At 40.9% G+C, this 26,001-nt stretch overlaps 1 protein-coding gene across 8 annotated transcripts in view; it reads right to left on the bottom strand.

Annotated features, from left to right (window-relative positions):
* adgrl3.1 (adhesion G protein-coupled receptor L3.1) overlaps positions 1-26,001 on the bottom strand; it is a 633,648-nt gene that overhangs the window by 481,358 nt on the left and 126,289 nt on the right. For all 8 annotated transcript variants that reach the window (XM_048527072.2, XM_059643687.1, XM_048527071.2 and 5 more), the window contains exon 2: positions 7,156-7,268. The gene's annotated coding sequence lies outside the window, so the exon portion shown is untranslated. The remainder of the gene's footprint in view (positions 1-7,155; positions 7,269-26,001) is intronic.

Genomic DNA, 26,001 nt, shown 5'->3' on the forward strand with positions numbered 1-26,001 from the left:
TGTTAGCATGTGTTCAACCAATACCAAGAGGATGAAAGGGACAACAACATAGTTAGATTACTCAAACTATTCATGACTTCAGTTTAACCATTTCAGAAGTGAACCCCTCCATGACCTGATACGTCCCTACTTTTGCAAACGTTTCCTGTCTCAAGATCATCTGAGCTACCAGCATTCGGCCATTTCCAGGCTTTTGCGTGTTTCTAATTTTAATCCCCTTGCCATTTGTGGCCCCAGTTTTCTGTTGCCTTCCTTACATCTCACTTTCCTACTTTAAACTTTCTTAATACCTGCTTTTTTGACCAAGCTTGTGGTCATTTGGCCTGTTAATGCCTGACACAGTACAGACCTTTTTCAATAATGCTTCTGTGAAACATGTTTGTTACATCAAAAGCTTATACAAGATGTTATTCTTGAAGCTGAGAGATTAACTAATAGGAAATTGTGAGACAGACAGACACAGAGCTGAGTACTCATACATTGAGGAAAAATGGAATATTAAAGATGGAGGCAATGGTTAGAAAGAACAGCTAGATCAAAAGTCAGTTCTTTCAGTAGACAATAAGGCAATAGCACATCTATTTTTTTTTAAAAAAGGAACACTAAAAAGGAAAACATGATCAGGAGAGGTAGGAAAGCTACCTGAATGATCATACAAGAGTGAAATAAACTTCATATTAATCCAACTTCCAGAGGATAGCTAAATGCCATTTATTTAGTTGACCAAGCTAAATCCTTTCAACAAACTAGATGTCACAATGTTCAGAATTACATTGGTTCGTGCATGGCTACATATACAGTACGATCTTTGCTCAGTTCTTATTTTTTTGTCGGTGCACTGGACATTGATTTTAGTACAGAAAGAATTGTGCAGGAAAGGCCCTGGGAATGGGAGACATCAGGAAGTGAAACACTCACAGCATGTGAATGATATCACACTACAAAAATAAAACCTCAATAATAGTCTTCAGCACATTTGCAATGTTTCAGCTTTTCAAAATGTTCCTCCTTTAAGGGTTCCCTCTCAGTTCTGGTATGAACCACCAACACCAAATGGTTATGGAACACTTCTGTGAATTTCTGCTTAATGCAGACAAGAGGGGAGTGTTTCACTAATGGTTGATCGTCTTCAAATGGGTCAGACAAAAGTTTGAATATATATCTCTTTTGACGTAATTACTACATTGATGCTTATGTAACCTGTAATATCCAACTTGGAAAAAGGACCCATAATTAGAAAACCATCAAATTCAGTTCAGTTCAATGCTGGATAAAATCAATGACAAAATGACTTCAGATGGTAATAATCTAACTTACCTAACATTCCTGAACAACAATTTGAAATAATTTGCTAGTACAGATGTGCAAAAGACACAAAAGCATTGGCTTCATTATGCAACTATGATTTACAAACAAGCCCCTCCAAAGGAGGAGAGACAGGGCAAGATGCTCATTTGCAGAGTCAGTTCAGTTGGTGTGGAGGTGAGGCATGTATTCTCGAAAGTACAGGCTGTACTCTTAACCGATACTTTCTTCAGGGAAGTTCCATCACAAAGGCATCTCCCTGAAGCAGTGTACCATAAAAATAACAATTAGCCAAAAAGGAATCTGAAGAACAAAACAGCAGTTGCTTTCTACCATCACCAGGAGTTAATCTATAACAATGAATGACACCTGCACATTCTTCCTTTGCTATGTCAGTGTCTGAAACTCAATGGAGAGGAAATAAACGCATTCAAAATGGTCTAAAACACATGACACTATTACAAATTAAACCAACAATTTCTGATGTCAGGCATTTAATGAGATTCCCATGTAAACTGTGCATAATTTCCAGTGGAGATCATCTGTGTGCCAACACACTCTCATGCTGAATGACAATGAACAAAGAGGCTTCGAGACATTTCCACTGCAGAATCGTGCCCCAGGCGGTCAGACTCCTCCTCATCTCAAATCACAAAGCCTGTGACCCCGAACTGGCAAGTGAGTCTTCTTTAAGGTTACAGCTGCACTGCAATTTTACTTCAATGGAAGTAGCCTTTAGCCAAGCTTCAATATGGACCCACCAGGTTACGGTCACATGTCTCATGTATTCTCTGGAGGCAGCAGATGGTGCTGCACATTAAAGTATTTTGGAATTAGCGATCCTTTCCGATTAGACCTACATCATACAACAGTTCTTTTAACAAGTGCATACCAAGTAAATGTGATAATGGGAACTGCAGATGCTTTAGAATCCAAGGTAACAAAGTGTGGAGCTGGATGAACACAGCAGGCCAAGCAGCATCTGGGATGTGTTCATCCAGCTCCACACTTTGTTATCATGCCAAGTAAATATTCCTTTTCCTGGGAAGCTGCTGCAGTGCTTTCAGGGAACAGTTTGTGCAGACAGCTCATACGGCTATCTTGAAATTAAGTCCTTCATTGCTAAAGACAGAATTCCAATTGCAACCCCAGGTTCCATCAGATGGCATTCTGATCATAACAACATAATGTCAGAAGCTGTAACTGATGATACCTGTAGGCAAATTACTGGAAACAGCTAAACCCAAAATGGTATACTTGAATGTGAAATGCTCTAACCGTGCAAGTTATCAACCAGCTTGCCTACAGGTGACAATATAACATGCTTTTAAGGAGCTGAAAACAAGAAGTGAGCAGGCCTCCACAAAGATAGATAAAAAGTGCTTCATCCTTATTGCCACTTATGTAAAAAGATTGTCTTTTTGGGATGAAAATTCCCTCTGATTGGGATGCTGGGTTTAATGTCTAATGCTAAGCCAACACGTAAGTAATGTTCTTCCTTCCCAACCCAATCAGCGTGCTATTGACAAGCAGGAGTTTATCATTTCAAGTAGCGAAGTACTGGATCAAAATGCATGAACTCTTTAGCTGCACCATGCATGTGGTTAAACACAGCGAGCTGCAGCGCTTTAAACAAGTGGATCACTCCAACCGCCACCTCAAAAGCAACTAGATTTGGACAGTAAATCCACGGTGCTTGCATCCCATGAACTAATAAAAACGAAATATGTATGTCAACTCTTCATAGAATCATAAGATCCCTGTAATGTGGAAACAGGCAAACAAGTCCACACCAACTCTCCAAACAGCATCCCATTCAGACTTAACCCCCTACCTTTCCCCGGTAATCTGCATTTCCCATGGTTAATCTATCTAACCTACACATACCTGGACACTTTGGGCAATTTAGCATGCCCACCCCAACCAACTTGCATATCTTTGGACTGTGGGAGAAAACCGAGGCACCCAGAGAAAACCCAAGCAGACACAGGGACAATGAGCAAACTCCACACAGACAGTCACCCGAGGCTAGAAACGAACCTGGCGCTTCAAGCAAGTTCCAAGTCTGGAAAAGAGACGGAGGAGAGGGTAGAATAAACCATCCGTGATAAGGTAAAACGACTGATAAAATGACAAAAGTGGTGATGAAGCAAGCAAAAAGGAGCAGGAATAAATCAATACATGAATAAATTTTGTGGCCTCCTTTCTTGTTCTATTGACTCCCTCCATGCCTCAGTCACTGCCTTTTCCAGACCAAGTAGCACCTACTTTCGACACTCTACTATGCCATTTCCTTAGTCATGCTATGAGTGAGAGAGCCTAGTAAGAATAGTGAATTGCAGAGGTGTACCTAATTTCATTGTCAGTATTAGCAATGGAACAGACAATGAGCTGGAACAAAGAGAAAAGAGAAAACTACTTTTTAAGTTCACCAAACCTACAGAAATGATGGAAAGCTGTTGGCCAGCAGATGAGTAAAATCTACTTTGCCTCAAACTGTAACAACATCACATTTAAGATTTCTGTTAAATACAGGAGTCCCAATAAATGTCAGATAGGTGTATTAGCAAGGGAAATGCATATATGTTGGCACTGACTTGAATCCTGTTGACCATGGACATGGAGAGGCTGTTTACCCCATTATCCTGCCAAAATAAAAGCAATTGCAACGAGCAGCTTGCAAGAGGAGAATGTAAGATGGTGTCGTAACATTTCCCTCCACATCTCATTCATTCTGTTACAAAGCGCCACATATCTTAATCTCAGGAAAAAAGCAGCCATCACATCCTAATCTATGAATAAGCAATGCTTATTCCAGAGGCACTGCCTCTCTCAGACCCATATTTATTAAAAGTTCAGTCAATTCATGTCTTATTTAAGACAAAAATTTTAAAAAGTTTGGATCATACTCACTGGAATCTGAAGGCTAATTCAAAGGCTGACATTTATAGAAAGAATTTCCACTGATTTACATGAAAAATTGACGACCAGAGTACACTGAATTCTTTGTTGAAGGCAATAGTTCCTCAGCAGCCAAAAGAAAATCAAAATCATAAATTACTTACTCCAAAGGGACAAAGAAAGAAAGAAATCTGCTCAAAAATGCTCATCAGTTACACAATATTTTGCATAAGATATCAGCACCTTATAATTTAAAAACAGCTTGGTGCAATGGTTTTCATTTAACAAAACAATCTCATATTGAGACACAAAGAATGTGAACAATCAAACAGGTCATCCCATGACATAATAAAAAAAAGTGAAAGAATCAATCAAAACAGTCATTGCAGCAAATAGGCTCTTCAGGTCAATCACAATGACCGAAAATTCAATTTTATATCTCATCCAAACTGATTGGATCAAGCTGTTTCACCATTATTGTCATTGTATGGGGATTTCAGATCACAATACATTATCATTCCCAAAGATTACACACGTAAATTCTGGGACCTGAACAGAAAGTGATGCCAAGCAGTTTGCCTTACATCATACAGAAGAAATGTTTATGTCTCGTGAAAACTCAAAAAAATACAAAATCTTTTGTTTCCCACCTTCCCCAACAAGGTTGAAAATGATTGAGACCCGAAGAAGAACCTGAGGAACAAAAAGGATTTTGAAGTATCAAGCTACCTCGTTGTTACTATATTATGTGTCAAAATGATTGCTGAGGAATAGACGCAAGTCAACATTAGAAGTTCAGATCGGTCTTTTTGGATGCAAAAATTTGCAGCAGGTTCAAACAAAGGTCTAGATTTGAATTGCTCCTCTAGTAAATCCGATATACTATTACTGTAGCATTATGAGGGGACACTTGAATATTAAACAGTACAAGATATATAATGCAAAACTTGACCAAAAAGTTTAAAATCCATTTATGCATTATAGATGTTTACTGGATACTTTAGATGCGGTGCCTGCAATAATCATTCCACTCAGTTTAAGGTGCATGTCAACTTAATGGGATCAATACCTAAAGCATAGTTGAGGAAATATGGCTGAACATATTTTCTCCAATTTTCTGAAAAGGAAATTTTCAAATCACTTCTTGAAAATCTTAGGGGGAAACTGACCTCTTGTTCAATGGTAGGTTTAACGTATGATGAACGGCTAAGGATCCTGGGATTGTACTCATTAGAGTTTAGAAGGTTGAGGGGAGATCTAATAGATCCAATAGAAACTTACAAGATAATGTATGGCTTAGAAGGGGTGTACGCTGGGAAGTTGTTTCCGTTAGGTGGGGAGACTAGGACCCATGGGCACAGCCTTAAAAATAGAGGGGAGAAATTTAAAATGGAAATGAGACGACATTTCTTCAGCCAGAGAGTGGTAGGCTTGTGGAATTCATTGCCATGGAGTGCAGTGGAGGCCGGGAGGTTAGATGCCTACAAGGCAGAGATTGACAAATTCTTGATCTCACAAGCAATCAAGGGCGACGGGGAGAGTGCAGGGAAGTGGAGTTGAAATGCCCATCAGCCATGACTTACATGGCAGCGTGGACTTGATGGGCCGAATGGCCTTACTTCCACTCCTATGACTTATGGTCTTATACTTTGCACATTTTGATGGCTGCTGGCAAAGCTGCAAGAGATATGTCAACTGAGACAAAAATTTCGCTGATTGAGAGAGATTGCAAAACTTTCGAGAACAGCGAGATCCAAGGGGCTTGACTCATGAAACACAAGAGATTAGCATGCAGGTACAAATAACAATTATGAACGCAAATAGAACATTGTTAATTACTGCACAATGAATGGTATGTGTAGCAATTTGGTGAAGCCATATCTGGAGATACATGAGATAACAACGTGTAGAGCTGGATGAACACAGCAGGTCAAGCAGCATCAGAGGAGCAGGAAAGCTGACATTTCCAGTCTGGACCCCTCACCCGAAACATCATCTTTCCTGCTCCTCTGATGTTGCTTGGCCTGCTGTGTTCAGCCAGCTCTACACCTTGTTATCTCAGATTCTCCAGCATTGGCCTCAGGGTATGTAGCAGGGTGGATGCTGAAAGAATGTTTTCTCTTACTGAAGAGACCAGGACTAGGCAACACAGTTTAAAATTAAGGGAACTTTCAATGCAAACAGAAAAGAGGAGTAATTTTCTTTTCTTCCAGAGGGTAGCTAGTCTACGGAATTCACTCCATTAGCCACAGAGGCAAGATCACTGTTTTTATTTTAAACACAAGCTACACTGATGCCCCTGTCAGTTGAGAATCTCAGGATATAGTGGCAGACAAAAAAGTAGAAGCTACAATTAGGTCAACCATGATTTTATCAAATGGTGGAGCAGGCTCAAGGGACCAAATGTCCCTTCTGCTCCAAATACGTATATTCGCTCGTTAAGTCCTACTTGATTTGCAGCTTCAAAATGTGAACAAGAAATTGAGTGGAACAATGTGGAAAGAACAGCACTACTTCTGCAGATAGCTCGAACAGAACCCTTCAAGTGAATGCTTACTTGAGAGATTTACATTCACAGAGAAAAAACATGTAGAGTCAAAAATATGCAAACATTGACACACCAAAGGCAAAAAAACTCTTGTAAAGTCCAAATTCAACACATTAGACTGATAGCACTAACATGACCATTCAGAAATGGCTTCTCACAACTGCTTTACAAACATAAAACTGGAACAGCGGTTTCAATAAGCTTTGGTTAGTTATTTACATGGACCATTTTATATGACCAAGCTCTGAGTTAAAATCTTTGAAATCCTCCAATCACGCTTTTCATTTTCTTATGTCAGTGTTGAAAACAAACTGATCTGCTTATTTGTAAGTGATTTCAGAATGGTTTTGCTTCATACAGTGAAGAATTCCTCACATATTAAGTGCAGAAATAATACTGACCTCAATCTAAATTGATTAAAATTAGTGATGAAGCTGCTTGATCAGCACCCAAGTCCTCAAATGAATTCCTCAGCAACTGAAACAAAATTGATCTTGGAATCAATGCAGAATACCTGAAAAACAAGGAAGCATTGAGTTTAATTATGTTACATTGCTGTTGTGTAATTAGGTATGCTTAAACGTGAAAAACATAGTCAATTTTGATCTTTGTTTTAAGTCAAGAAGCTGCCAATGTACACTGCAAATATCTGTAACAGGAATATTTTTCACTAGGCCCAAAATTCCAAGACCATTTTATGGGAGGACTGAACGGCTAGATTTGCTTCAAAAAGTCCATTTGGAATTCAGAAGACACGGCTCCAATCTTGCATTTGGAAAGCACAGTCTGCTTAAAGATCTTAAAGTGTTATTAAACACGGATAGAAAATAATTAACATTTAATTGCAATAAACACTGCTGGAAAACTAGTGCAGTCCATTAGAATTGAACAGGGCACATTTTCCTGCATAAGTAGAAAGGCCAGTGATATAGCTATGTGTCTTTTCACAATGTCAGCACCCATACGCATTTCAAAACAAAATGAATTTACATGACACTCAAGATTGGAACACCTAGTTTAAACTAAGTAGAACCAACTCAACATGGGTTCTTAGCATTCGACTAAGGCTTGCAGTTGGTAATGCGAACATCTCATATTTTCCATATCCGTTGCTCAAAGCAAAAACAGATTAATTTAAACAGCTGAAAAATGACCTCTTCTTGAGAAAAAAGTAGCACAACTGAAATGATTTTCTATTCTGTGAATGATTAACCATTAAATCATGATAGATCTTTGTGTCTGCCTTCAGCAGTGAATAGTGAAAGAACTGGGTTGAGAGAAAAATGAGAGCTGCAAAGGTTCTGCTAAGCACGCTCAAGGAATTAAATTCTTTGGCAAAAAGCTGAGGCAATCTTCACAATGCATCATCCATCAGGTTGTGTGCAGTAGTCAGGGAATGATCCTGCTGTGAGGACAGGTCTGATGATATTCAGGTAAATATGTCAAGCCCACGTAGGCACATTAGAAGCACGGTGTTCAGCTGCATTACCATCTCACTCGGAATGCGCAAAATAAAATATCATTTGAGTTCTACACAGATTAAAACCTTAAACATGCTTTAGCGGCTGTGGTAAATCTCCAAAGTCAGCAATCCATAGATAGTAAACAGCCATGTCTGGTTGGTAAATTTTATCCATTTCTAGCTGCGAAAGGAAGATGGAATGGATGCAGGAATGTGGGCAAACAATGGGCATCACCAGGATTCCTACCGTTACTCAACACAATGATTGGTGAAAATTTACCAACTCAAGACATTTATGTGGTTTCATCAGCTCACAATCTTTTTAAACTACTTAATCAACATTCTTAAAATTCATTGATGGAATGTGGGACTTACGAGCAAGGCCACCATTTATAGCACACTGTTACATTTCCGAGGTGAACTACCTTCTCAAGTTGGTCTGCTAGGGAATCTCATCCTATACTCACCACTTCACCAAGTAAGGTATCCTAGCAATCAGCTAAAGCCACCATCGACTAGTGGCCACTGGGAACCCTGCCAGGCAAAGTTGGTGGGTGTGTTCTTCGACTTCTCCACTTTGAAAGCAGATGCTTGGATGAAGATCAATAGGGTTTGACTCCTCTTTGTACTGATACCCATTCAATCATAAGAATAGGAAAGACTTATCTTCTTGCAACAATCTTTCGGACCCAGAAGCTACTGGCCTCTAATTGGTTGGTGATGACCAGGTCAGTGATAGGTCAAGGAACTCAGCCACACTCTGTCAGCATCTAATCAGCTAATAGGCGTGTGATGGGTCAATTATCTTTGCAGTTGGTGTGGAATGTTAGTCGCCAACTAACACAGTCACCCCATTCAACTTAAAATTGCAAGAAAGAAAAAAAATCAAGCCTTCTATAATTTAGCTTTGTAGGGTCAAAAATGTGATTGATTAAAACTACGCAATCCAATAGCTTAATGTTTCATAACAGAGTCACTGCTTAGTGTCACTAACCTTGATGGCTCACAAATATCAAGCAGCTAGCATTAATGAAGTCGCTGCATCGATAGTGAACATACACTGTAAACCAGAGGCAAGATATCTAAGCATTAATGGTGGAACTCGATCTGAAAGCAATGTGTTAAAAAGCCTGCTTTATACCTCCAATCTGTTTTGATGTTGTTTTCATGCTTATTCGTCCCCGAATTTCTTAAAATGGCACCAGCTTTATGCTTCTAACAAGATGAAGCAAGTTAATTTGACGCACTGCATGGGTCAAATGCAGTCGAACTTTTACACTGCCTTAGGTAACTCTGCCAATTCATGGCACCACTCTCTTCACAACACTATTTTTGACTTCGCAGCACTCTGGTTCAGCCACTCTACACGCTGGATATAGAAAACCAATGATTGTTAGATTTAACAATTACACCTTTTGCATCACCCAAATTTTGGCCTCCTCCAACACCACGCCCTGAACTGTTTTCTTCAAAACAATTAATTATCTATTAATGTAAATGTGAATCTTCACCAATTTCTTCATCATTCTTCTACTACCAACAGACTGATCAACCAAAGACTGTAGGTGTCCTCTCTGCCTGACATCTTGGTGAAGCAGTCACTGCTCTTGCAACAAGCTCAATAGTTGATATTGGTGATAATGGGAACTGCAGATGCTGGAGAATCCAAGATAACAAAGTGTGAAGCTGGATGAACACAGCAGGCCAAGCAGCATCTCAGGAGCACAAAAGCTGATGTTTCAGGCCTAGACCCTTCATCCCTGAGATGCTGCTTGGCCTGCTGTGTTCATCCAGCTCCACGCTTTGTTATCAATAGTTGATATTGTTGAGTTTCTGTAATACGCAATGCATCATGGCAAATTCTCTTCACTCAACATGAAGCATAAGAAATGAAGGTCAGGTACAATTTCCTCACCACTACTCTGCCACAAAGTAGTCCAAAGTACTAACTGATATACAAAATCAGATCAGAAATGTCCCACTACATCTTTCCTATTCATTTATGCCTTTTGCATATTGTAATTGTACCAGCCTCCATCACTTCATGGCTTAATGGCAAAGAATCAGAAAGAAAGTTGTTGTATTGTCTACACAGTCCATCTGATTCTTTCACGAGAAGTGACAAATCATCTTCCATACTGTTACTTTGCTCTCAGATATTGTATTCCATTGAACTTTGAGAAATTGAGATCGGAAAAACTTTATTCTGAACCTTTACCATCCTTTTCTTTTGTGATATGAGCTACACAATAACTGGAGACATTTTTGTTTCCTGCCGTCAGAACTACTGTTGAGCCTGTTGAAATCTGGAGTGCTTATTACTTATCCTTATGAAAGATAGTTATATTGACTCTTTCCCTTGAAGTCCAAGATCAGTGTACAGATGAAATGAATCATCACTGCAGCAGAGTCAACCAATCTTTCCAATTACTACGTGACCTGTGTACTTTTGCATTACATCTTTCTGGAAAATTGTCCTTGATTAAAATCTGAACGATTGTTTAAAACTTATGAAAAAGCCTCTAATCAATTAAGGCTTTTGCTGTGGCTTTTCAGCTAATAAGTGTAAGATGAGATAGTAGGTAGATTTTAAGTTCCCATTGCTCAGATGTAGCTTTTTGAATTCAATCAGAAGCTGCCACAATGGATAAGCTCCCCTCCCAACCACACACAAGAACTAATGAGGAAACATTATTGTGTTTCTTTGATGCACCATATTTATTCAGATGTGTGTTCCTCAAAAATGGTCCAGTTGCATCAATTTACAGTAAGTTCTTACATCAAGTCAACTGCTGTTGGCTGCAGATGGAGCAAGTACTGACTTTAAAACACCGGCTCAATTACAGCTTCAACAGTCGTCATTGTAGGACGGACAAAACACAAAAGTTAATTTAGATTGAAACCCTTTACATCCTTGACCAACTTAACAGCCTCAGCTTTGCAACAATCTTGGAATATTTCAGCTTAGAATATTTACCAAAATTAATCACAGACTAGATTTATTTATGATCAACCACCGCTTAAAAGTTAAGCTCTGTCTTCTATTGGCAGCGTATATTCCAAAACTCACAGTGCATCGCTATGATAGCAAACATGCATTAAATGGTGCAGATGAAAAAAAAAACATCCAAAAGAATGCAACTTCTCTGATTTTTTTCCCCTTTATTCATTCATGGCATGCAGGTGTCGCTGACTAGGCAGCATTTATTGTCCATCCCTAATTGCCCAGAGGACAGTTAAGAATCAACCACATTGTTGTGGGTTTGGAGACATATGGAGGGTAGACCAGGTAAGGATGGCAGTTTCCTTCTCTAAAGGACATTAGAGAACCAGATGGATTTTTCCAACAATTGAAAATGGATTCACGGTTATCATTAGATTCCTAACTCCAGATATTTGTTGAATTCAAATTCCACCATCTGCCATGGCGAAATTTGACGCTTGGTCCCCAGAGGATTATCTGGGTCTCTGGATTAACAGTACAGTGATAATGGCACTTGGCCATCTTCTCCTTAAAGCATAAAAAAATGAGCCCTATCAATAGAGTCACAGAGTCATAGATTCATACAGCACAGAAACAGACCCTTCAGTCCAACTCATCGCACCAATCAGACATCCCAATCTGACCTAGTCCCATTTGCCAGCATTTACAGCCATACAGTACTAGAGATATATAACAGAGGAACAGACCCTTCGGTCTAACTCGTCCATGCCAACCAGATATCTGAAATAAATCTAGTCCCGATTGCCAGCATTTGGCTCACGTCCCTCTAAACGCTTTCTATTCATATACCCGTCCAGATGCCTTTTAGATATTATAATTGTACTGCCTCCACCACTTCCTTTAGCAGTTCATACCATAAACGCACCACCCTCTACATGAAAAAGCTGCACCTTCAGTCAATTTAAATCTTTCCTGTCTCATCGTAAACCCATGTCTTCTAGTTTGAACACTTCTCCCACCCTAGGGAAAAGAACTTGTTTATTTACCCTATCCATGCCTGTCTTGATTTTATAAGCCTGTATAAATTCATGCTCAACCTTGGTTGCTCCAGGGTAAATGGCACCAGTCTATTTAGCCTCTCTCTATAGCTCAAACCCTCCAACTTTGGCAACATCACTGTAAATCTTTTCTGAACCCTTTTAAGTTTCACAACATTCTTTCTGCAGCAGGGAAGCTAGAATTGCATCCAGTATTCCAACTGTGGCCTAAATAATGTCTTGTACAGCCACAACATGACCTCCCAACTCCTATACTCAAGGCACTGTCCAATAAAGGCAAGCGTACCAAATGCCTTCTTCACTATCCTGTCTATCTGTGACTCCACTTTCAAGGAACTATGAACCTGCACTCTAAGGTCTCTTTGTTCAGCAACTCTCCCCAAGACCTTCTTTTGCATTCAGTTTTGGGATGAGGGTGTCACTGACTAGGCCAACATTCATTGCCCATCCCTAATTGCCCAGAGAGAAGTTCAGAATCAACTATATTGTTGTGGGTCTGGAGTAACATGAAAGACAGACCAGGTAAAGATGGCAGTTTCCCTCCCTAAAGGACATTAGTGAACCAGGTAGGTTTATCCAACAATCAGCAATGGATTCATGGTCATCATTAGACTCTTAATTCTGGATACTTCTGAATTCAAATTCTACCATCTGCTGTGGTGGAATTCGAACTCAGGTCCCCAGAACATTACCTAGGTCTTTGGATTAACAGTTCCAGCAGTAATACCACTAAGTCATCGTGCATATAATCCCCCCCAACCCCATTACCATCAAGTGTATAAGTACTGCCTTTCCAAAATGCAGCACCTCACATCTATCTAAACTGAACTCCATCTGCCACTCCTCAGCCCATTCCCCCATCTGATCAAGATCCCATTGTACTCTGAGGTAAACTTCTTTCCTGTCCATTATACCTCCAATTTTGGTGTCATCTGCATGCCTTCTATGTTCATCTTCAAATCATTTATATAAATGATGCTAAGCAGTGGACCAGCACCAATCCTTGTGGTACATCACTGGTCACTGGTCACAAGCATCGTCTGAAAAGCAACCCTCCACCACCACCTTCTATCTTCTACCTTTAAGCCAGTTCTGTATCCAAATAGCTCGTTCTCTCTCTATTCCATGTGACCTAACCTTGCTAACCAGTCTACCATGAGGAACATTGTCAAATGTCTTACTGAATTCCATATAGGTCATTTTTGGCTCACACCCTCTTGAACGCTTCTTATTCATGTACCCATTCAGATGCATTTTAAGTGCTGTAATTGTAGCCCTCCACCACTTCCTCTAGCAGCTCATTCCATACACAACACCACCCCTGCATGAAAAAGTTACCCCTTAGGTCCTTTTTAAATCTTTTGCCTCTCCCCCAGGTCCTCTGGTTTAGGACTCCTCTAACCTCGGAAAAAGACCTTGGCTATTCATCCTATCCATGCCCCTCATGACTTTATAAACCTCTATAACGTCACCACTCAGCCTTCGATGGTCCAGGGAACAAAAACACCAGCCTGTTCAGCTTCAACCTATAACTCAAACCCTTCAGTCCTGGCAACATCCTTGTAAATCTTTTCTGCACTGTCTCACGTTTAACAACATTGTTTCATGGAAGGGCAACCAGAATTGATCACAGAATTCCAAAAGTGGCCTCACCATTGTTCTGCACCGCTGTAACATGATGTTCCAACTCCTATACTCAATGTTCTGACCAATGAAGGCAAGCATGCCAAATGTTTTCTTCACCAACCTGCCTAACCGCGGCTCCACTTTCAAGGAACTATGTGCCTGCACCCCTGGGTCTCTTGTTCAGCATCTCTCCTTGGAACTCTGCCATTAACTGTATAAGTCCTGCCCTCACTGGCCTTACCAAAATGCAACACCTCACGTTAATCTAAATTAAACTTCATCTGCCATTTAGCAGCCCTTTGGTCCATTCGATCAAGGTTCCCTTAAACTCCGAGATAATAATCTTCACTGACCACCACACCACTTATTTTGGTGTCATCTGCAAACTTACTAACTATACCTTCTATACTCACATCTAGATCATTTATATAAATTCCCAAAAACAGCGGACCCGGCACCGATCCTTGTGGCACACCGCCAGTCACAGGCCTCCAGTCAGAAAAGCAACCTCTATTACCACCCTCTGTCTCCTATCTTCAAGACAATTTTGTATCCAATTAGCTCATTCCACTGGATCTCATGTGATGTTATGTTACTAACCAGTCTACCAGGCGGAAGCCTGTTGATGCTCTGCTGAAGTCCATATAGACAATGTCTATTGCTTTGCTTTCAGCAATCTTCTTTGTCATTTCTTCAAAGAACTCATCAAATTAGTGAGATGTGAGTTCCCAAACACAGCCACATTGTCTATTCCTAATCAGTCCTTGCCTTTCCAAATGCATGTAAATCCTGTCTGTCAGAATCCTCTCCAACAACTTGTCCATCATACTGCTCACTAGTCTATAGTTCCTTGACTTTTCCTTTCAACTTCTCTTTAATAATGGCAGCACTCTAGTCTTCCAACAATTAATCTACTATAACATCACCAGTCCACACTCCATACATACAAATAACTTGATCTCCAAAATTTCATTCTGTGGCTTTATTCATTCCCATAAGGTTTACTGTTGATTTAACACCCGAACTGCAATCAACAGAAATTCACTGAATTGATGAGAATTTCCATCTGTGTACAATGTACTAGACTCATTGTGGTAACCCTCTAAAAAGTTTCCCCTCAGTGACACATTCATTCACTTGGCATCATACCAATTAAACCAATTTACGTATTACTAAGCAACTTATTGACCCTGAAAAGAAAATTTTTTTGTTTGTGGAATGTCAAATTCATCAATAAGCACTATAATAACTACATATTTTTCAAGCAAGAAAAAAATCGATGATCTTTATTTCAAAATCATTTATTTTGCTTTCTCAAAATTTAATGTAAAAAGCAGGTGAAGGATATTATGTGCTTTGAACTTCCTAACTTGCAATGTATGAGTTCTTCAAGGTGACTGGTTCCTTACCAGCCTCCTGGCATAACTGCTATGGACAGTAAACCATTCCTCTGACTTGGCACTAGATTTCAACTGTAAATGGGGAAAATCACACCATGGATACCACAGAACTGGCAGCTTTCTCCAAGGTCAGCACTGAGTGCACTTCCACCCACGCAATCCATGTCACTATTATTCCATTAATCAGGTCTGCAAATAAAGCCATCTCTGAAATGGATGAATCCTGTGTCTTTCAATGCCTCCAGTGAAGTAGAAAACCAAAAACAAATGGTCTTTACAGAAGGTAGATATTAATGACCACATGCAAATCCAGGCCACAAGTTCAGCAGAAAAATTTACAAAAATTAGTCACAGATCAGTCAGTAGTTAGGTCATATGGAAACTGGCTGTTCATCTCAAGTAAACATCACCCCATTTTCTTAATGTAGTGTCACGGAAAGGCATCAAATTTATCATATTGTATATTTTGAAGTGTTTGGCCAAAAAAAGACAATTTTGTGCACTGAACTTTATTTGTCTTCATGTAGAGATTGAAACACACCTAATTTAACAAGCTGAGTGCGCAAAAGAAGGCATCTTCCTCATATAATAAAATGTGAGGCTGGATGAACACAGCAGGCCAAGCAGCATCTCAGGAGCACAAAAGCTGACGTTTCGGGCCTAGACCCTCTGATGAAGGGTCTAGGCCCGAAACGTCAGCTTTTGTGCTCCTGAGATGCTGCTTGGCCTGCTGTGTTCATCCAGCCTCACATTTTATTATCTTGGAATCTCCAGCATCTGCAGTTCCCATTATCTCATCTTCCTCATGTGTAGGACTGCCTGATCAACAATAGAATGAGCACAATGGTTTCAGCAACAGAGCCTCAGCTCAGCATAAAAAAAGAAACATCATCTTCATGGAAGTGTTTGGCAAACATTATAATTTGTTTGAGTGGTAAACATTTCACTTCAACAAAGTATCATATCAGACTTGAAATGTTAACTCTGTTTCTGTTATCACAGCCAGCATATCTGCTCAGTGGTTCCAGCATTTTCTGATATTATTTCAGACATTCAGCATCTGTAGTATGCTGCTTTTATTTAAACATTTCACTACACTGGCACATGATGGGATTGCAATGAGAATACTTATTAAGGGCTGGTTTTTCAAGTTTCTCCTATTTAGGAGGCAAGGGGTGAGCCAGGTGGATCTCATAGAATTTGGGATCCCTGATCGGGGCTGTTAATCTGGTCTAATCAGGGAGCCTTGGCTGAAATATATAAACCGGAGTGTCAGACACCCTATTCACTCTGAGAGCTGGCTGTGAGGGAGCTGGATCAGTGTCGAGGACTTTCCACACGTACATAAAGAGTGACTTTGGTATTGGGATACTGGCCTCTGTGGGGTTATTTCATGCCGTTTAATGTTGGCAACACAAACTGCTCCAGCATTTAGCTTTGAAAAGCAGCCAGTAATCTCGAGACACAAATGCTTGTTACTCAACAGGAATGGCACATCCCTTACTCAAGTGAGCACTGAAATACCATCTGTCATACGAGTACTATTTCATATTCAACTACAGGCAGCAGTGTGGGGAGGCCACAGACTCAAACCTGTAATTCCTCTCTCGCAGAGCTGTCAACAAAAAGGAAACATTAGCAGCCACATGCTCAGGAAGAGTGACACTGACAAATGGTCAACATGTTCTTTTATCGGCTCTGTGTAACCCCGCTCTCCCCCACTCATTGCTCTCAACTATTTTGCAGGGAATACAGTGGTGCTCTGCAATCCTGTGCAGGCAACAATTTCAAAGTGAGTCATATTAGCATGAAATAACATACACAGAGGGTAGAGGGTGGAATAGAAGTAGCACAGTCCTCTCAATTGAGGCAAAGGTGCTGCTGTGATGTGACAAATCTTAAAACTCTTGGAATGAAAACAATCTGCCACCTCTGAATGTATCTTTTTTCCAACAGGCTTCATGTCTGCATCCATGAAATATAGAATAGACCTCATCTTATGTTCTTGACTTTGTAAACTTCAGTGGGCATTAAATACAACTGAAGAAATGTGTCCTTAAATCAGGCAACACTCACCAAAACTATGGTGCTGCATGAAAGGGATATTAGCTGTTAATGCTCCACTGTTGGATTCGGGCTTAAGAGTTGCAGAGTTTATACAACATGGAAAGACACCGTTTGGCCCATCACCTCCACTCTGGTCATCAAATATTCATCTATTCTCATTCTACTTTCCTGCACTTGGCCCATAAACCTACATGCCACAGTGTGTTAATGCCATCCCAAATAGTTCTTAAATGTTTTGAGGGAGCTGGACTCATCATTTTAGGCAGTGAGTTCCAGATACCTACAACAGTCTTGGTGAGAACTGTTTTCCTCAAATCCCCTCTAAAGCTCCTGCTTTTTATCTTAAAACTGTGCACTCTGGTTACAGACTTGCTACTAAGGGAAGAGGTTGTCCCTTCCTATCCTGTCTATGCCCCACTGAACTTTGAGTACCTCAATGAGATTCCCCTCAGCCTTCTTTGCTCTAAAGAAGCAGCCAGCCTATCTAATCTCTCTTCATAACCAAATCACTCCAGCCTGGGAATACCTTGGTGAATCTCTTCTGCACTCTCTCAAGTACAGTCACATCCTTTTTACAGTGTGGTGACCAGAACTGCACACAGTGCTCCAGCTGTGTTATATACAGCTTCATCTTAATGTCCTTGCTCTTGTATTTAATGCCTTGACCAATAAAGACAAACATCCCATATGCCTTCTTCTCCACCTTATCTATCTATCCTTCCACCTTTAAAGATCACTGGACATACACACCTCAAGATCTCTGTGACCATCTGTACTTCCTAGGATCCTACTTGTTAAGGTGAACTCCCTTGTCTTCTTAGTAAAAATGCATCATCTCACAATTTTAAGGACTGAATTCCATTTGCCACTTTCAGCCCTCCTGACAACCATTTGTTCCTGTAGTCTACGGCTTTCCTCCTCACTAATTACCACATCAACAATTTTCATGTCATCTGCCACCTTACTGATCATGTTTCATACATTCATGTATAGATCATTAATATATACAACAATCAGCAAGGGATCCAGATTGAACCCTGTGGTATGCCACTGGACAGAGGTTTCCAGTCACAAAGACAACCTTTAACTCTCATCCTCTGCTTCCTGCCACTAAGCCAACTCGGAATCCAATTCCTCTGGATCCTATGGGCTCTTGGATTCTTGACCAACCTGCCAAAATATTTTCAAAAGCTTGAACCAAGTCCATGCAGGCTACATCAACTGCTCTACCCTCATCTACACACCTAGTCACCTCCTCCGAAAATTCAACTAAATTTAAGAAGAGATTCCCCCCCCTTACAAAACCACACTAACAATCCTTGATTAACCCATGTCTCTCCAAACATGGATTAATTCTGTCAGAATTGTTTCCACAAGTTTCAAAATGTTCAACTCACTAGCCTGTTGTTTCCTAGTTTATTCCTTCTTGAATGACAGTCAACATTAGATGGCCTCCAGGCTTCTGGCATCCCCAGTTTGGCCAGAGTGCATTTGCATACTAATGTTAGAGCTCCTGCAATCTCCTCCCTTGTCTCCCTTAGCAGCCTCGGATTCACATCATCTGGGTTCTGGTGATTTACCTACTTTCAAACCTGCTAAAACTGCTAATACCTCCTCTCTCTCAATGTTAACTTGTTCAAGTATACCATAGACCTCTCCCTGAATCTCCCTCCAGCACCAACTCTTCCGCCATACATACATCTCTCTGCCTATTCCTATGATCACTATCACATGGTCCTGGGAATTATCCAGAGATTACAACCCTTGAAGACTTCCATTTTAATCTGTCACCCAGCTCCCTAAATTCTTGTGCAGTACATCATTCCTCTTTCAACTGATGCAGTTGTTCCCGCTATGGACTATGTTCTGACACTGTTTGCCTTCCCCATTCAGAACTTAGATGCCTTTTGTGGCAATGGAGATCACCAAACTCCAGTTGGGATGAATCAATTCCATAAAAGCTTCAACTTAATACAAAAATTAAAATCAAAAATTTGTGGTTGTAACTTTTTTTTAAAAAGCTCCCACGTTCAACAATTCACAAAACATGCATTACCACATCAACTCCAACAGCATGATCATTAAGACTCAGGGTCAAAGGGAATGTACAGACAATTATTCAGTCAGGTTTAGCACCTCATTCACTTCAGCAAAATAGCACAGTAAACATGTTAAAGCAAAATGAATGTCACTGATTTTAACAACATGCTGATAGTATTCGACCTCTGAAGAGAAGGTTGCATGCATACCCTGTAGTTCCACTGCTGAAAGCTAAATTCTGAAAGGCAAACATATTGCACTGCATATGAATAAAACATGGACTATCATTTTATCATGTTAAATTGTAATTTATGCAATAGGTGGCAATTAAAATTCACTCCTTCTTAAAAAAGATCCTCTCCCCTTTTTGAATTTGGAACTCAAACAAGAGCAGTAGAAGGTGCAACACTTCAAAGCTGTTGTTTCACTATCTTGTCCAAGTAATCATTGTTTGAGTGACAACGTGGGCATAACATGGACACAAATTCTATTTAGGTTTTACCCAATTTCAGATTTTCACACTTATTGAGATCATCTAAAGCATCCAGCAGAGTCAGATATTCTTCAGTAATGCTGGACGAGGGTCAAAGCAAGATCAGGGTCTCATCAAATTAGAAGTCACTGTTTGCGCTCCACAATGTACTTATAAGTTTAGTATGGACTGTAGTCCATCAAGTAAATGTTAGAGCACTGGTACCACGAATGATACAACTATCACATTTGCTAAAGTAGTTTTCACTGACCCCACAAATTGGGGTAGGGTATGTGTCACAGGTCCAAGATGCAACCCTGATAGTTATGGTCCAATTGCTATTTGAAGCATTTTAGCAACAAAACTTCAAGACATTACTTCAAATCATTTGGGAATGCAATGAATAAGACAATTCACAATCTGTCTTTGCTTAACAGGATCGTAAGCACACATTGCATTGGTCATCAATCAGATTGGTCATAATCAGGCAAAGGATCCCTGGGCAAGGTCATTACTTCTTGGATTGGAAGACTTAGGCAACTGTGCCTTCCATACAAAAGGTTACACATTTAAGTGAACAACTGGCACCATTAGTTCCTCATGAAGTGGAAACAGTGTTGTCACTGAATGGACAATCTCACTCAGTGAGATTGCTCCCAATGGCTGGGTTCTTCACCACACTGCATCATTGTGGAGATAACAACACCAAAGAGATTTCAAAACCAGAGGGCATAGTTTTAAAGGGAGAGGAGAAAGATTTAATAGGGACCTGAGAGGCAACATTTTCGCAAAGAAGGTGGTTCATTTGCAGAATGAACCACCAGGGGCAGTAGTAGGTGCAGGTACAGTTACAGCATTTAAAAGACATTTGGAAACCTACATGCGTAGGTAATGTTTAGAGGGATATGGGCCACATGCAGGCAAATGGGACTAATACAGTTTGGAAAACATTGTCGGCATGGATGAGATTGACTGAAGAGCCAGCTTCTATGGTGTAAGTCAATATGAAAGCTTCTTGACAAGCAGAGTACGTTTGACAAAACATGGCCCAGGGAGAGGTGCGGCAGTGGGTTAAGAAACAAGAGAGGGATAAATCCTTTTAGAAAGCAAATGTATTTTTCTTTAAATCTCAAAGACTGACCATCCTTAAACTTTTCTCACCTATATTGCAGCCATCCAAGAGTATCGAGTCCATTTTAACTTTGGGCAGTAAGCCAGTCCCCTCAGAGGAAGGAAAAACTAATTGTGTTGCCCCTCCAAATTACTAACAATTTGCAGTATGCCTCCTTTCCAGTAACAGTGCTTTGGTAAATCACCTTCACACTTGTTTGCTTCTACATCTGCAGGTCCATCAAAGACAGAAATGTTTTCTATATTTTCAATTCAAGTTTTATATTTAATCGGATCTGGAACCATTTTCTTTGAACACGAGCAGCCCAGTTCTCATCGGTCGCTTGTAAAGTATGGTTTCAGAAAAGCATTCATCTAAAACATAGATATATTTGCCGCACCCAATCTGTCTCAAGCAATGCTCCTTTGATGGCTGCTGCATTGAGACTTTGAAGAATTTTAATGTTCATCATATGGTCTTGACACTTCATTTTCATAAGATGTGTATATCTTAGGTGGACTCTCCCCAGCTGTTGCACATATTTGGAAGCTTCTACTCTCAAGAGTAAAGGTTCTTGCTGAAGAGATTATTTCAACCACTCTGTTGTATATATCTCTTAAAAATAGGCTAACAAACTGTTTATGCAATTATCAGCTTAGTTGGGGAAGATACTACAGGTTAAATAGTATAAAATATTCACTTTTAATTTCCACAAGAATGGTCCATACAGGGTAGGTAAGGGTCAGAAGGTAGACACTGGAGAATCTGCTTAAACAGTTGAAATAACAATCATGCTATCATATTGCTAGTCAGTGTTGTAGATTTGTAAAACAAGTTCTTACTCTGGGTGCAAAAGAAGCTTTTTACTTCCATCTTGCACCTCAACCTGGGCCATCTCCGATACCGGTCTCTCCTTCCTGGACTTCTCTGTTTTCATCTCTGGCAACCACCTGGAAACTGATATCTATTTCAAGCCCACCAACTCCCACAGCTACCTAGAAAACACCTCCTCCCACCCAGCGTCCTGCAAGAATGCCATTCCCTATTCCCAATTCTTTTGCCTCCGCTGCCTCTGCTCCCAAGATGAGGCATTCCACTCCCGGACATCCCAGATGTCCTCATTTATCAAGCACCGCAACTTCCCTTCCACAGTAGTCGAAAACACCCTTGACCACATCTCTCGTGTTTCCTGCAACTCATCCCTCACACCCCCTCCCTGCAATAACAACCAAAACAGGGTCCCCTTCTTCCTCACGTACCACCCCACCAACCTCCAGATACAATGCATCATCCTCGAGCACTTCCTCCATTTGCAATCTGACTGTACTACCAAGGACATTTTTCCCTCCCCAACCATATCTACCTTCCAGAGGGACTGCTCTCCGTGACTCCGTCATCCACTCCACACTCACCATTAGCATCACCACCTTGGCTCCTATCCCTGCAAATGCAGGAAGTGCTGCATATGCACCTGCCCCTACACCCCCCCCCCTCACCCTCATCCCAGGCCCCAAGAAAACCTTCCACATTAAACAGATCTTCAAGTGCACATCTGCTAATGTGGTATATTGTATTTGCTGTTCCTGCTGTGGCCTCTTCTACATCAGGGATACCAAGTAGAGGCTTGGAGATTGCTTTGTGGAACATCTATGCTTGGTTCATGACAAACGACTGTACTTCCCAGTTGCGAACCACTTCAACTCCCCCTCCCACTCCTTGGACAACATGTCCATCCCAGGCCTCCTCCAATGCCACAAAAATGCCACCCGAAGGCTGCAGGAACAGCAAATTATTTTCCGCTTGGAAACCCTGCAGCCCAATGGTCTCAATGTGGACATCACATGCTTCAAAATCTCCCCACTCCCAACCTCATCCCAAGAACACTCCAGCTCATGCCCACTTCCTTGACTGTCTGTCTTTTCACCCACCTATCAACTCCTCCCACCTCACTGGTCAACCCCCACCCCAACTTCCTACCTACTAGCCTCATCCCCGCCTCCTTGACCTGTCCGTCTTCCCTCCCACCCACCCACCCCTGCCTTCCAACTGACCAAACCCCCATCACAACTCCCTAGCTACACTCACGTTTATTGGCTCTATCCCCACCTCCTTGATCTGTCCATCATCTCTCCACTTATCTGCTCCTCTATCCACCCTCTATCATCGCCTCCCCCACTCTATTTATTTTGGAGTCCCCTTCCCCTCCCTCATTTCAGAAGGAGGGTCCAGACCCAAAACATCAGCTTTCCTGGCCTGGCCCTGCTGTGTTCATCCAGCCCTACACTTTGTCATCTCAGACTCCAGCAGTGGCAGTTACTACTGTCTCGAAGCTTTTTATTCTGTTATGAAAAGTCAGGATCAAACAGGCAAAGTGTTCTTCAGACAAAACCGCAAACAACTATAGGTACATAAAATAGTATTAGTGCTTCAGGTCAAGTAGACTAAGAACACGAAGACCAATTCAAACAAGGTAACTTGAAAGAGATAGTAGGAGCTGCCGATGCTGGAGAATCTGAGATAACACGGTGTGAAGCTGGATGAACACAGCAGGCCAAGCAGCATCAGTGGAGCAGGAAAGGTCTTCTCCCTCCCATCTCAAGCCCAACCCCCATCCCCTACCCACTAACCTTATCCCGCCCCCCTGAACTGTCTGTCCTCCCTGGACTGACCTATCCACTCCCTAACTCCCCACCTACATTCACATTCATTGGCTGTAACCCCGTCTCTTTGACCAGTCTGTCTCCTCTCACCCTATCTTCTCCTTTATCCATCTTCTATTTGCCTCGCCCTGTCCCCCTATTTATTTCAGAATCCCCTTCCCCTCCCCTATTTCTGAAGAAGGGTCCCGACCCGAAACGTCAAACTTTCCTGCTCCTCTGATGCTGCTTGGCCTGCTGTGTTCATCCGGCTTCACACCGAGTTATCTAAGGTAACTTGAAAACTTGAATTCAAATAAACAAATAATCAAGTAGGTCAGCATGAAACAATCAGACCATCAAATGGTCCTGCCATCCCGAACTGGTCTATTCAAATGTGACTACAATCACGTGGATTTGTTTATAAAACAGAATACTTGCATTCTGCCTCAAAATGCAATTGCCAGCATTCCAAAAGACCTGCTGATGGAAAATGGTACACCAAGGAGCACTTTACTGAAAATAAAATTGGATTAATTAATATAAAGTTTTAGTGTTCCGTCAAGCTATTCAGCATTTTGTAATCAGATTTCTAGTTATCTTTTTGTTTAAAATGAAGCTTTTCCGTTATCCATCGCAAAATTCACAAGCACATGGAAGTTTTCTTTGTTTTATTTTGCACAGCATACAGATCCAATCGGAGAGTAAGTTCACATCTGTCAGCTTTTTCTTGGGAACTACCCACTTACATGTTCCTGAAAAGACAAACAAGTCTTAAACACTCCTATTCCACAGAAATGCGCATGGCATTCCAACTGGAACTTCATCAACAAACACATTGATTTGGAGCCAATCTACCATCCTCTGAGAAAAAGAACAGGAAATGACATCACCAACCCAAGGAAACCTAAACATATAAATAGAAAGAGGGACATAACACCAGCGCTTCGTCGGAGGCTCACTGATGATGTTACCTAGAATGGTGACGAAACGTCTGAAAACTAACCTTCCAGCTCAGTGAGCAAACTCACATCCAAAACCTCAACCTGAGCTACAAATCTTCTCAAAACTCGCCACAGAAATACGTTTCTGGAGATGGTCACTGCAGCTGCTTTTATACATTTGAACTTCATCTGTTTCTTCCAACAACTTTAGCTAAAACTTCATCAAGTCTTCCACACCATGTTGAATGCTTATGATGTCCTGCACTGAGAAGTTCAATGTTTTAACCTGGGTTCTCAGACACGGCTATCAAATGCTGTGAACAAAGTTCAAACCTGCTCTTTGTCAGTCTTCACACTCCTTTATGTTCAAAATTGGACAGGATTGGAGGCTGATGATGATTTAAGCAGTGAACCATACATGTGCAAATCATAACCCACTCTTGGCCAACAAAGTGGGAAGTGTTGTGTTCAGGGGAGGGGACTTACAATATCTATACTCATCCACCATTTTCACCACGCTCTCAAATCGTTATTGCAATGTTTTCATTCTTAAAGTAGAAAGTTGAAGACAAAGTATAATGCTTGGAATATTTTGCCACAATTGCATTTCTTAGCGAACTGAAGCAAGAAGTCATTAATAATTTCACCTCTCAGACAAATTACCACAGGCACTCAGGCAAAGTATACTAATTTTCCAGTTGCTTGCTAGTGCTATTCAGACACTGCTACTGAGAAGCATCCTTTCCCTTTTTTAAAAAATCCTGGCTTTCACATTCTCAATGGCACCAGTGAGCCCAAGCTGAAGCATTGACAGCGAGAGTCTTCATTCAAATCTGCATGACGCACCATTTTGTCTTTGTATCTGACTGGCATTTTGTCTGTTTAATTCAATATATTTTTGACCTTTACATCTTCTCTTCCAACATCTATGTCTTATATGCAGGGTTACAGGGAAAAAGCAGGAGATTGTAACTAAGTTAAAATGCTCAGAGAGCCGGACCAGACACAATGGGCTGAATCCTTTTGCATTGTAACACTGCTATGATTCTGTGACCTGCAATGTTTATTATATTTTCCCTAACATTTGAACAATGTTAAAGCCGTACTCAGAATACAGAGGTTTAGACTGCCTTAGCTGGAGGATCTGTACCAGAGAGAATCTTCACACTGTCCAAAATGATGCAATGGCCAGAGCTTAGAACAGTGATTCACAAACTGTGCAGTGCAACACTAATTGGTGTCACAGGAACCGCAAACAGTATCACGAGACTTCCCTCCTCCAAGACTATGTCCCACATCAGTGCTGAGGCTCAGGCAGCATGATCTCCTCATTCCTCTTTTTCGAGTGCATGGCTGTTTCAGCGTCTTAAAGCATGTCCCTATTCTGAGGTTCTGGTACAATGCCTCTGCTGAACTCTGACCTCATTGCCCTGAATCTGCTGAATGGCCTGGGCTATGAACTCAGTCACCTCAACACAATCAAACTT

This window comes from Stegostoma tigrinum, chromosome 3 (genome assembly GCF_030684315.1).
Source record: "Stegostoma tigrinum isolate sSteTig4 chromosome 3, sSteTig4.hap1, whole genome shotgun sequence".
Classification (NCBI taxonomy): Eukaryota; Metazoa; Chordata; class Chondrichthyes; order Orectolobiformes; family Stegostomatidae; genus Stegostoma; species Stegostoma tigrinum.